Below are 12,500 nucleotides of genomic sequence, written 5' to 3'. Positions count from 1 at the left end.
AGTCAGACGCTAGAGTTCCAGACAGGCTCTGTGGCTACCCAGTGCTTGCATGTCTCCTTAAAACAGGTTAAGCGGGCACACAGGCAATTCGGTGACCATCTTGTCGTTGCTGAAAGTCTGTCCAAGCACAGACAACCGGTCAAGATATTCATCAAGGGTAAGTCGTTTGATTTTCTTTTTCCCGCTTCCTGAGGCTCTCAGAAAGGAATGGGCAGGCTCGCCTATGGTCGCCCTGCTGTTTTTTCCGGCGGTCATCTTCCAGTACTATCTCTCCCGCACGGGGCATCGCTCCGAGACGCCACAGTTCAAAACACCGAGAGAGTTGCCCGTTCAGTTTTTCTTCAGACAGCAGACACGGTACTCCTACTGCCCTCGCCGCCATCTAGCTGGCAGCATCCATGATGTTCGGGTCCGATGACCTCCACAACGGTTTTTCGCGCGGGATCGAGCAATCCGGAGTTCGTAACCTGGCACACAGTTTGCTCTAGCGGGTGAGTACATACTCATTGCATCTCTGTCAGCAGCTTACTGCCCAGTAAAAGCGGCTAGCAGCACGGGGACCATCTGTCTGGCAATCTGGCTCAGAGACTAGTATGCGGACGCGGCTTCAAGGATATCACTTACAGCCCTCCCCTTCACAAGAGGTCGTTTTTTTGGGGACTGGCTGGATCAGGTTATCGACGAGATCATGGGAGCTTCGGTTCCACACGCACAAGAAAACCAGGTCCCCGCAGAGGAACAGGTAGATTTCGTACCTCAACGCATGCCCTTTCTGGCGTTTCTCAGCCACGCCAGCCATCGACGACGACGTCCGGATCACAGTGCTACCCCGCAAGATGACTCTTTTTCGTTGCGCGCGGGTGCAGACCAGGTGGAGGGGGGGGGACGCCTATCTCATCTCAGTCACGTCTGGAGGACTTGGATCACGGACGCCTGGGTCGGAGAGATGCTGGACTCAGGGTACATAATAGAGTTTTTCAGCAGGTATATCGTCGGACATACAGGTCGCACCTAATTTGCCAACAGCACAGATGTTCCTGCGTGTCGCAATAGCAGACGATCATTTTTGGTGATTCCGCACCTGGTCGCCTTGTTGATCAGGGGTTATTCTTTTTGACGACTGTCTCCTAAGTGTTCAGGTCACCATCGATATCCTGTCCCGACTCGGCTAGCTCATCAATCGGAAGAAGCCCTCTCTGGCCCCGGCCAGCAGAATTACCTTTCTAGGCATGGAGTTCGATACCATCCAAGGACGCGTGTCCCTCCAAAGAGACCTCCAGATCCTCCGTCACTCCAAGCCGGAGAGTCCTCAGTCGGATGGTGGCGGCAATAGAGGCGGTTCCGCTTGCCGCTTTCACCTTCGTCTCCTTCAGCTGACTTGGCCAAACGGATGGACAATTCTCTATTCACTTTTGAATCGCAGGATCCAATTGACTCCGGGAACCCGCCGCTCGCTTTTATGGTGGACCAGCGGCCCTCATCGGTCCAGTGGAATGTCTTTCATACCAGTACACTGGCAGGCAGTCACCACCGAGACCAGTCTTCTGTCTGGAGAGCGGTGTTCCGAAACACACGGCTCACGGTCGGTGGTCCTCCCAGGAGAGCCGTCTGCCTATCAATTGTCTTTTAGGGATCAGAGCTTTTTCTCCGAGCCCTACAGATTTTTTTCAGCCCTTCATACAAGAATCGCCATCCAGAATCCAGTCGGTCATCACCGGGGCGGAACAAGGAGCGTCATGGCGATGACATAGGTGAAGAAGATCTTACAGTGCGCATAGCCTCACCACTCCAGATTTTATCCGCAATCATTTTCCCCGCCGTGGAGAATTGGGCAGCAGACTATATCAGCAAGGTCTGGCGGCAGGCAAATGATCCCTCAACAGAGAGGCTTTCGAATGGATCTGCCTCAGATGAGATATTCCGAATGTGGACCTGATGGCTTTTCGATTCCACAATCAAGTCACAAGAGTCCTCAAGAAACTCAGAGCAGAGGGCATCCCAGTGACTCTCATTGCCATGGATTGACCCAGGCAAGCGTTGTTCGCAGAACTCACGCAGCTCATCAGACACCCCAGGGTGGCTTCCAGATCGATCGTATTAACCTCCTGTCGCAAAGTCCTCTTTGCTATCAATATTCTGGGGTTCTCAATTTGACCACATGGCTGTGGAACCATGGCTACTAGCCCAGGCAGGCTTTATCCCACAGGTGTTACTGACCATGGTCAGTACTCAGAAGCCTCCGTCTTCAAACATCTACTACCGCACCGGAAAGGCCTCCTTTCAAGAGTGTGAGGTCAATCGTCAACTCATCTACACTGGATCTGTCACTCCCAGTGTTACTGGCCTTCCTACACTCAGGCTTACAGGCGGGTCTCTCGCCAGCAACCTTCAAAGGGCAGGTGTCGGCTCTATCTCTCTTTTCCAGAGGAATCTTGCATCTCGGCCGCAAGTCAGGACGTTCATCCAAGGAGTCGTCCATCTGGCACCACTAGATCGTTCCCCGCTAGAACCATGGGACCTCCAGCTGGCTCTAGGGTCTCGTCAATTAGCTCCGTTCGATCCTCAATCTCACGCCTATCCGGGAAGGTGGCTTGGTTGAGGACAGTCACTTCAATCGGAGGAAGGTCTGCTCTGTCAGCCCTCTCATGCGGGTCACTTTTTTCTTGTTTTTTTTCACCAAGACGAGATTGTTCGGCACCCGTCTCAGGTTTTTTCCTACCGGAAGTAGTATCTGAATGAGGTGATTGTGCTTTCATCCTTTGGTCCAGCCTCCATTCGTTCCTTGGAGAGGTCACGGCTTACACCGGATCTAGTGCGAGCTCGGAGGAGTTACGTTTCGAGATCCGCGCCCTTCTGCATTTTGGACGGCCTATTCGTCCTGTCTACTGGACCCAGGAGGAGCATGCAGGCGTCCAAGGCTACCACGGCGAATTGGATCAGGCCGACCTTTTCAGAGGCCTACAGGATTAGAGTCAGGTTTTCTCTGAGGGGTGTACAAACCTTTCCACCTGTGCAATTGGGGCATCTAGGACAATCAGACGCCAGGTGTCAGCCAAGCAAGTCTACAGAGCCGCCGCGTAGTCAAGCTTTTCTTCCTTTTCCAGGGTTTCCAGGATACAGCAAGGGGCTGTCGTACACCTATGATAGGCCGGTTTGCTTTTGCACCGAGCATTCATACAGAGTTTTGGATATGTTTTGAATCTGTATGATTACCCCTGTACCGACCCAGTGACTGCTTTTGGATATCCCATGGTCCTGTGTCCCCCAATGAAAGCGATAGAGAAAGAAGGATTTTTGTGTACTCACCATAAAATCTCTTTCTCTGAGTCTTCATTGGGGGACACAGCACCCACCCTGTTTGGATATTGGGTTGCTTTTAGTTGCCGGAAATTTCTGGTTCTTTATGGAAACACGTTCCTCTGTACCCGGCTTATTTATGTTTTTTTATATATATATATATATATATATATATATATATATATATATATATATATATATATATATATATATATATATATATATATATATTTATATACAATATAGGTTTAGATAAGATACTGTGTGTTTCTTGTTATTACCTTGATTAGTTATGGTTGTTCAGGTTTCTCCTACTACTGCTTGTACACTAAACTGGCATAGATCCGCCTCCGGCTCAGGGTGTACACTGCTAGGGAGGAGCTAACTTTTTTTTATGTCTACTTAGTGTCAGCCTCCTAGTCACAGCAGCATACACCCATGGTCCTGTGTCCCCCAATGAAGACTCAGAGAAAGAGATTTTACGGTGAGTACACAAAAATCCTTCTATTTCACAGACACTTGTTTTCTCCAATACCTGTCACACGTATGCAAACACGGATGTTACACGTGTGCCACACGTATGACAAACGTATGACACACTTATGACCATAACCATGCGTGGGACTGGTACCTGATTAAACATTGACCTCTGAAACCGGCCTAAGTCACACAGACGTGTTGACGCGGCTACAATCACTGCTCGTAGCAGTGATGCAATACAGAGTCGCCTGTCAGTCCTAGCGCTGGTGTGTGACTACAGCTGCCACTCCCTGTACTGTGTGGTGACTACAGCCATGCCGCTACACCTGAAAGCCAGCAGCTCCTGGGAGGAATAAAGTCCATTTTCACCTTGGAGCCGCACTTTTTGCAAGTTAAGGCTATGTGCACACGCTGCGGATTTACCACGTATTTGCTGCAGAAAATGTGTCTAACATTGCTGCAGACATTCCCCAGCAAATCCTCTGGGTTTTAAAAATGCTGGGCACACACTGCGTTTTTTTTTATACCTGCGGATTTTCCGCTACGAAATTAATGAGCATGTCACTTCTTTTCTGCAGGTACCTACGTTTTTTGCCATAGATATTGGTAAAAATCCGCAGGAAGCAACCTGCGGAAAATCCGTGGTAAAACCGCAAGCGGATTTTGGTGCGTTTTTTTTACCGCGGATGTGGAATTCTTTAAGAGGCTCTGTTTTTTTTTTTAAGAAAAAGGCACTTTCTAGTGCGCACATGGCCTCATAGTGTTATGCAACGTGATAGGTTCCCTTTAAGCATCAGTGTCTGTTAGCACAAAGGAGAAGAGATTCCTTGTGTCCACTAGAAAGCGAAATCTGTGCAGGAATGAAGCTGTGCTAATTTATGAGAACTAGTGAAAGCAGCAGCATCCAGGAGAGACAGAACTCACATCCAGTATTATTGGGAGGGAAGCAATGACGGGAAAAGCTTGAAACTAGGCATGTTTTGCAAACTGGATATATTGAGGTGAAGTGAACGTAGCCGCTTTTTAGCTCGAGTTAATCACTAAAGGCACCGTCACACGCAGCGATATCACTAGCGAGCGTACCCGCCCCCATCGTTTGTGTGTCACTGGCAACTCAAAAACTTGTGAACGAGGGGGGGTATTTTTCATGTTTTTTTAAGAGTACGAATTACTGCACCACAATTGTGAAAAAAGTATACAGTTTTTAATACAAAAAATACAAAATACTGGAAATCACATGTGATTGCAGTTCGTGGTTAGACATGCATAGTTAAAATCCAATTAAATGAGACAGAGAAAAGAAGGTCACAGGGAGGGAGACAGGCTACCCCTTAATTTCTGTGTGGGGAACAGAATAGTTTGATTATATCCCAGATGGCCATATAAATAACCAGAGAAACAAAGGTATATCCCCTAAGATAGTAGAGTAATGGAGGGCTTATACATGAAAAGTAACCAACAGGATAAGGTCCAAATCAGGGACTGAACACAATAGTATGTAATACCACCAGCGAGTACATAGCATGATCTAAAAAAAAAAAAAATTCATACAATGGTTGAGATTGGCACCTGAAGGACCTACCTGTGGTATGTATAGCACCCAAGGAGGGGAGTCTGTCAGCCTCACATGTGGACCTGGTCCCGACACGTGTTTCGCAGGTGCTTCAACGGGAGACCGTGACCAACAGTGTACCAGCGGTGTATAAATAGGGATAAGGGGCGGGAATTAGTTGCCCCAAATCGTTGCCCGTGGCGCACAATATCGTTAGGAGCCATCACACGGACTTACCTGCCTAGCGACATCGCTGTTGCCGGGGAACCGTCTCTTTTCTAAGGGGGCGGTTCGTGCGGCGTCACTAAGCGGCCGCCCAATAGAAGCGGAGGGGCGGAGATGAGCGGCCGTAACATCCCGCCCACCTCCTTCCTTCCTCATTGCCAGTGGCCGCAGGTAAGCTGTAGTTCGTCGTTCCCGAGGTGTCACACGTAGTGATGTGTGCTGCCGCAGGAATGACAAACAACCTGCGTCCTCAACAATCAACGATTTTTTTGAAAATGAACGATGTGTTAATGATGGACTATATGGTGAGTATTTTCCATCGTTAACGGCCATTCGTTGGTGTCACACGCAATGACATCGCTAACGATGCCAGATGTGCATCACGGAATCCGTGACCCCGGCGATATATCGCTAGATACGTCGTTGCGTGTGACGGGGCCTTTAGATATTTCAAAGTTGTCTATAGCCTTAAAGGGGAACCAGTCATGTAAAAGAAATGCTATTAACCTGCAGATATTGGGCTAATCTGCAGGTTAATAGCATGCTGACACCGTGTGGTCACTGCACTGAGAGCCCCTCTGCCAGTGGGAGATAATACTTCTCTCCCAGCAGCCTGCGCTTTCAGTCATAGCACTGCAGCCAGTGCCATTTCACTCACCACTCTGTGCTTAGTGAGTGGCTGTATCCACGGCTGTGGCACTGACTGACAGCTGGCACAGCATTGCATCTGTACAGAATCGGCTGTCAATCAGTGGCGGGGACATGGATACACCCATTCACTATGTACTGAGCAATGACTGAAACCGAGCCCCTAACACTGAAAGTTGAGGCTGCCGGGAGGAAAAAAGATAATTTCCTCCTGGCAGTGAGGCTCGCATGGCATCCGAGCACTGTTAACCTGCACATTAACCCCAGATCTGCAGCTTAATAGCATTTTTTCGCATGATAGTTTAGTTTCCCTTTAATGCTGATTTAAACTTTTGCTGTGGTATTCTCCACTGCAGGAAAGGAATGAATAATCTCTGAAATGACAGAATATTTTCCAATATAACATAAAGTATCACATCTCGGCCCTAATCAGGTGTAGCCTTGTACAGTCATCATCACTCCGCCAACTGTATTGAATTCTACATTATTTATCTGAGATAATTAATGTCCCTGCCCTACTCTAAAGCGGGCTTTACACGCTACGACATCGCTAATGCGAACTCGTTGGGGCCACGGAATTGGTGACGCACATCCGGCCGCATTAGCGATGCCGTTGCGTGTGACACCGATGAGCAATTTTGCATCGTTACAAAAACGTGCAAAATCGCGCATCGGTGACATGGGGGTCCATTCTCAAATATCGTTACTGCAGCAGTAACGAGGTTGTTCCTCGTTCCTGCGGCAGCACACATCGCTCCGTGTGACACCGCAGTAACGAGGAACCTCTCCTTACCTGCCTCCCCACCACAATGCGGAAGGAAGGAGGTGGGCGGGATGTTACGTCCCGCTCATCTCCGCCCCTCCGCTTCTTTTTGGCGCCCGCTCAGTGACGTCGCTGTGACGCCGCACAGACCACCCCCCTTAGAAATGAGGCGGTTCGCCGGTCACAGCGACGTCGCCGGGCAGGTAGGTATGTGTGACGGGTCTGGGCGATGTTATGCGGCACGGGCAGCGATTTGCCCATGTCGCGCAACAGATGGGGGCGGGTACCCACACTAGCGATATCGGGACCGATATCGCAGTGTGTAAAGCCCGCTTAAGGCTATGTGCACAGGTTGCGTATCTGCGTGCAGTTACGCTGTGTTTTGCACTGCAGCATAACTCCATGCATCCTGCGTCCCCAGCACAATCTATGAAGATTGTGCATAATCCATGCGCTCGTTGCGTTTTAGAATGCAGCGATTTGCATGCTGCCAAAACGCTGTGTTCTAAAAAGCAACATGTCACTTCTTTTGTGCATTCTGGGTGCTTTCTCCACTCTGTCAATGGGAGAGGCAGCATTCAGAACGGACAAATTCTGCATGAATTCTGCAGTCAGCAAACTTTCAGAACTCAGCTTTTCAGCTGCGTTCTGAAACGCACATGCAGTGACTTACACGTGCGCACATACCCTAATACTGTCCCACAGCACCAGGTTTTGACTGCAACTTCTGACTCTCCGGAAGTCAGAGGTTGTGTCACAAGTTTTCAATGCAAGTCTATGAGAGCCAGAACAAGGCTCTTGTAGACTAGTATTGAGTTGTGACTAGTGTTGAGCAAGTAGTTAACTATTCGTACTCGCTTTGCTGTTAGCAACTACTGTCCGCTACTCGCATATTCATTACAAATAGCGGGCGCAATGTAAGTCAATGGGAAATACTCGCTAAGTAGCAAGTAACCTGAAAGCTGTACTATTCGCTAATCGCAGGAAAGTACGGCTTTCGGGTTACTCGCTACTTAGCGAGTATTTCCCATTGACTTACAATGCGCCCGCTACTCGTAACAAATATGCGAGTAGTGCACTGTACTCGCTAATAGCATAGCGAGTACGAATAGTCAACTACTCACTCAACTTTAGTTGGGACCTCTGGTGCACTCCATGAAACACTGGAGCTGCCGACACATCACAAAGTGGAGACGACGACCGGAGTGGTTCAGCTAGATGAAGATGGCGGCAGATGAGTAAGACTAACGTCAGATAACTTAGCTTGGAGTACCATTCCAGACGTTAAAAAAGAAACAAACACAACATGAGAGAGGTGTTTTAAGTAACAAGATTTCCAGTACATATTGGTTTGTGTGTCGGGGCAGGTATAGGTGCTGCAGATTACAACCATGTGCTCCGCCTGTACAAGTCAAGCGCATAAAAACACTATATGTACAGACAGAAGTGTACGGTCTGTAGTACTAAAGGGTTATTCCCATCTTTAAATGTTATCATCAGTCCTTAAGTTAGGCGATTAACTTGCAGATTGGTCAGAGTCCAACAACAGGTACACCCACTCATCCTGAGACTGGGCCCTCTATATCTTCTCGAAAAGCTGCTCGTTGTACCCTGCCATCTCCGTCAGGCCTATAGAGAGTAAATTAATTGGTGGGTCTACATTCAGGCAGCGTTCTGCAGATTCGTTCTTGAGATCATTGGAGGTCCAAGTAGTCGGACCCCAGTGATCAGCTTTTTATCTATCCAATGGACAGGTGATCCTTCGAGGGATTGTCCTGTAAAAACAAGTTTTCCCCTATCAATTGGCTAAATAATAACCTATTGCTTGGTGGGGGTCAGACCACTGGGACCAGGACTGATTGGTAACACCGAGCACCTTTATTTCCATTGAATGGATCTGATGTATACATTACTTGATTGCCGCTCTATTCATACCCTATTAGGCTGTTCTGCTTTTTCAACCGCCCCATAGAGGATGACTGGATCGGTAGTTGGGCATCTGACCTGTCACTCCATTTTGTAATGGGGATAAAAGTGTCTCATTTTCCTGATCACTGGGGGTCACAGTGGTCGGATTTCCACTGAACAGGAAGTTATCACCTATCCTGCGGACAGGTAATGACCAATGAAAACGAGTTAACTAATTTAATGGCGATCTTACCGCGCATGCTTAGCCACAATTGAAATTGGAGCCCCCTGATCATTATTTGTACTCATTGTCGTCATTAAAAACTCCCAAGCGAGAGTGAGATCACCCTTCTGTACTCCCATTTTTTTATACCGGAGAAGTGGCCTCACGTACTACATCAGTTATCCATTTGATCGTCACCCGGACCCACTGATCTAGATCTAGAGCTCGGTGTCTGCCGATAATGATATGTCTGAGATGTCATTAACATCTATTATGGGAACCCCCTGTGCTGGCTAAGTAGCTGCTGTGCTCTTGGTTTAGTATAAAGGTTTAATTACAGGTTGGTGCCTCTTATCGGTGGACGGTCTATATATAATGTGTATTATGTGCACAGCTATTAAGTGTCACACCCATGGCCTGAGACTGTCGCTTAACAGGAAATTCAGCGTGGTAACAGTAATGTTATGTAAGGTTAAAATGACTCTATGGAGCCTTGCACTTCCATACGTCCTGAATTATGACTTATCTGTGGAGCTGATTTACACTGGAGATCAAAATTAGAGAATAATGTATGGTCCCCAGGACCGGACTGGCCATAGGGCAATTCTGGTAAATGCCAGATGGGCCTGTCCCTCTAGTGGGTCGGTGCCTGTAGTGGGCCACTCTATCTGTAGTCACCGCCGCTCTGCTCAGCAGTGTGCAGGCCGGACAGCATTATTTGCTGTGCGCGTACTAGCTGCAGCAGGACCAGGAGGCAGCGCGCTACGCTATGCCGGCCCTGCTGTGTGATAGTGTGCCCGGCATGCACACACTGCTGAGGAGTGCGGCGGTAACGGTGACCGCAGCTACCTCCTTCCTATTCAAATGTATTTGCGTCTCTCAGACGTAAATACATTTGAAGAGTGTGTAGTGCCATGACTGCAACCCTCCCCCAATGTGCAGCAACGTGATGAGATCAACACCTTGCTGACGTCAGCACAGTGCTGCGGGCGCCACACAGGATACATCAGGCAGTTGTAAGCGCTCCATGGAGGAGCCGAGTTTAATTAATGGGGATGAGTGGGGAGAAGCTGAGGGCACATAATGGGGGAACATTTGTGAAGGAACACAGCTTTGTGACAGGCAGAGGGGGAGTACTGTATTCCGAGGGGGGGGGGCAGGTGTGTGTGGTGATGGGGGGTGCATTGTATTGTGTGTGATGAGGGTGTATTGTGTGTGTTTGTGTGTGTAAGGGGGGGTGGATTGTATTGTGTCTGTGTAGGGGTGATGAGGGTGCATTGTATAGTGTGTGTGTGAGGGGTGATGGGGGAGTGCATTGTATAGTGTGTGTGTGTGGGGTGATGGCGGGTGCATTGTATAGTGTGTGTGTGAGGGCTGATGGAGGGTGCATTGTATAGTGTGTGGGGGTGATGGGGGTGCATTGTATTGTGCGGGGGTTACAAAAGAGCAGTTTGAGGGTAATTTGGAGAGGGGCAATATGGGGGGATTTTATGGAGAGAGGCAGTGTGGGGGTATATTACAAAGAGAGCAGTGTGGAGGGGACATTATGGAGAGAAGCTGTGTATGGGGACATTATGGAAAGAGGCAGTGTGGGGGTATATTAAGGAGAGAGACAGTGGGAGATATTTTGGATAAGGGCAGTGTGGGGGATATTTTTTTGAAGGAAGCACAGCAATTAATTATTCAGGGGCACAGCATGGGGGATATTTATATTTATGGGGCAGTATAATGATACTTTTATTTTTAAAGGTGCTTTGTGGGGAAGTGCTGCTGAAGAATAAAGATGGAGGTCTTCAGAGACGAGCGGTGGGCACGAAACTTCATAATGACGTCTGTACTGCGTGGAGACAAAAAGGGATGGGATCGACTCAGAAGATGTCACCTATGAAGGTACCTGTAAATGATTATTTGTGATATTGCCTGCGTCTTATCAGTATTGTGGTTCCTGTATGGTCCGCAGTCTGATAACAACTCCCAGCATCTCCTTACCATTTTGTTAAGGACAAGCTGGAGTTGTAGATTCCGGCATCTTTCGAGCCTTCCCATTGATTTGCATTGTAAAATACAGAACGTTTTCCTAGTGGAGAACACCAGAAGAATGGAGCGGTCACTTCTTTTATCACTTGGTGGTTTTAGAACCCTGAAGTGGGTAAAAGATGCTGAAAAACCTGAACTTGTGCACAGCGAGGAGATGAATATGGTCATTCGAGGATTTTTCATAGTAGTTTCCATGGTGGGATCTGCCCCCAAAAATTTCATTGCATATTCCCTAAGTGGTATGTATCCAAAATTATCACCAGTGACAACAACAGCTTCCCTGATCACCTATCTGTAGAATAGTTCATCAATATTAGTTCAGGGGGATCTGATTTTGTGTCCCTGCTCATCAGCTATATGTGGAGAGCAGCATCCTCTTCATTAGCTGCGAGACCCAGCTCTGTAGGGAAAATAGTGGCTTCACCAGGTCCTGTTACTAAGAGCAATAACTAGGCCTGAGCTGTAATACTGGATTTCTGCTATTTCATGTATTCCCCTTACATAGTCACTGGTGTGCATACCTTATCTCCCCATAGTGATGTTTTTTTAGGTTTTTGCACCCAGTTCGAACTTAGAATGGTGTTCCAAACGTTATTCCTTATTGTTAGTAGTTTTTCGTTTGTGAACCCTCCCCAACCACACCTATTGCCAATCCATATCATACGCATAAATAGCCTGGGTCTCAGCTTCCCATACACGGTAGGTTTTTTAACTGCATGAGAGGACACACACAAGCTAGGGACCCCAACGTAGAGAAATACTTTGGCGTAGTGTTGGGGCTCTATTGCATTGATCAATTCAGTAGCTAAATTTCTCTTGATTCATATGTTCATGGCAGTAATGCAGATTCCATTTTTCACATTTTCATTCTTACATATAGCTATTGGATTTTTCAAGTCAGTATTCACACAGCAGTTTCTGCTATTTCATGTATTCCCCTTACATAGTCACTGGTGTGCATACCTTATCTCCCCATAGTGATGTTTTTTTAGGTTTTTGCACCCAGTTCGGACTTAGAATGGTGTTCCAAACGTTATTCCTATTTATTTGGTAATACTGGATTAAGCTGTGACTGCATGTTATATGGTCGTGTCACACAATCTACAAGTGCACAAAGATATTACGCATTCAACACGCGACAAGTGGGCCTGTGTACACCCAAATGACAGGGCTGAATTTTAGTCCCAGTACGGCCCTGCATGGCACGAAGACACACATCGGGTACCGGTAAGTGCTCCACGTTTTATCAATGTGGACTAGAGGGGAGGGGAGGGGAATTAGGGCACAAGATGGGTGAAAGGGGGCACGGCTTTGCAAGGGAAAGTGGAGGGAGTACTTTATACGGATGGGCAATGTGTGTCTATAAG

This window comes from Anomaloglossus baeobatrachus, chromosome 6, assembly GCF_048569485.1.
Source record: "Anomaloglossus baeobatrachus isolate aAnoBae1 chromosome 6, aAnoBae1.hap1, whole genome shotgun sequence".
Lineage (NCBI taxonomy): Eukaryota > Metazoa > Chordata > Amphibia > Anura > Aromobatidae > Anomaloglossus > Anomaloglossus baeobatrachus.
The sequence above is the reverse complement of the archived record's forward strand: the minus strand, read 5'-3'. Positions refer to the sequence as shown.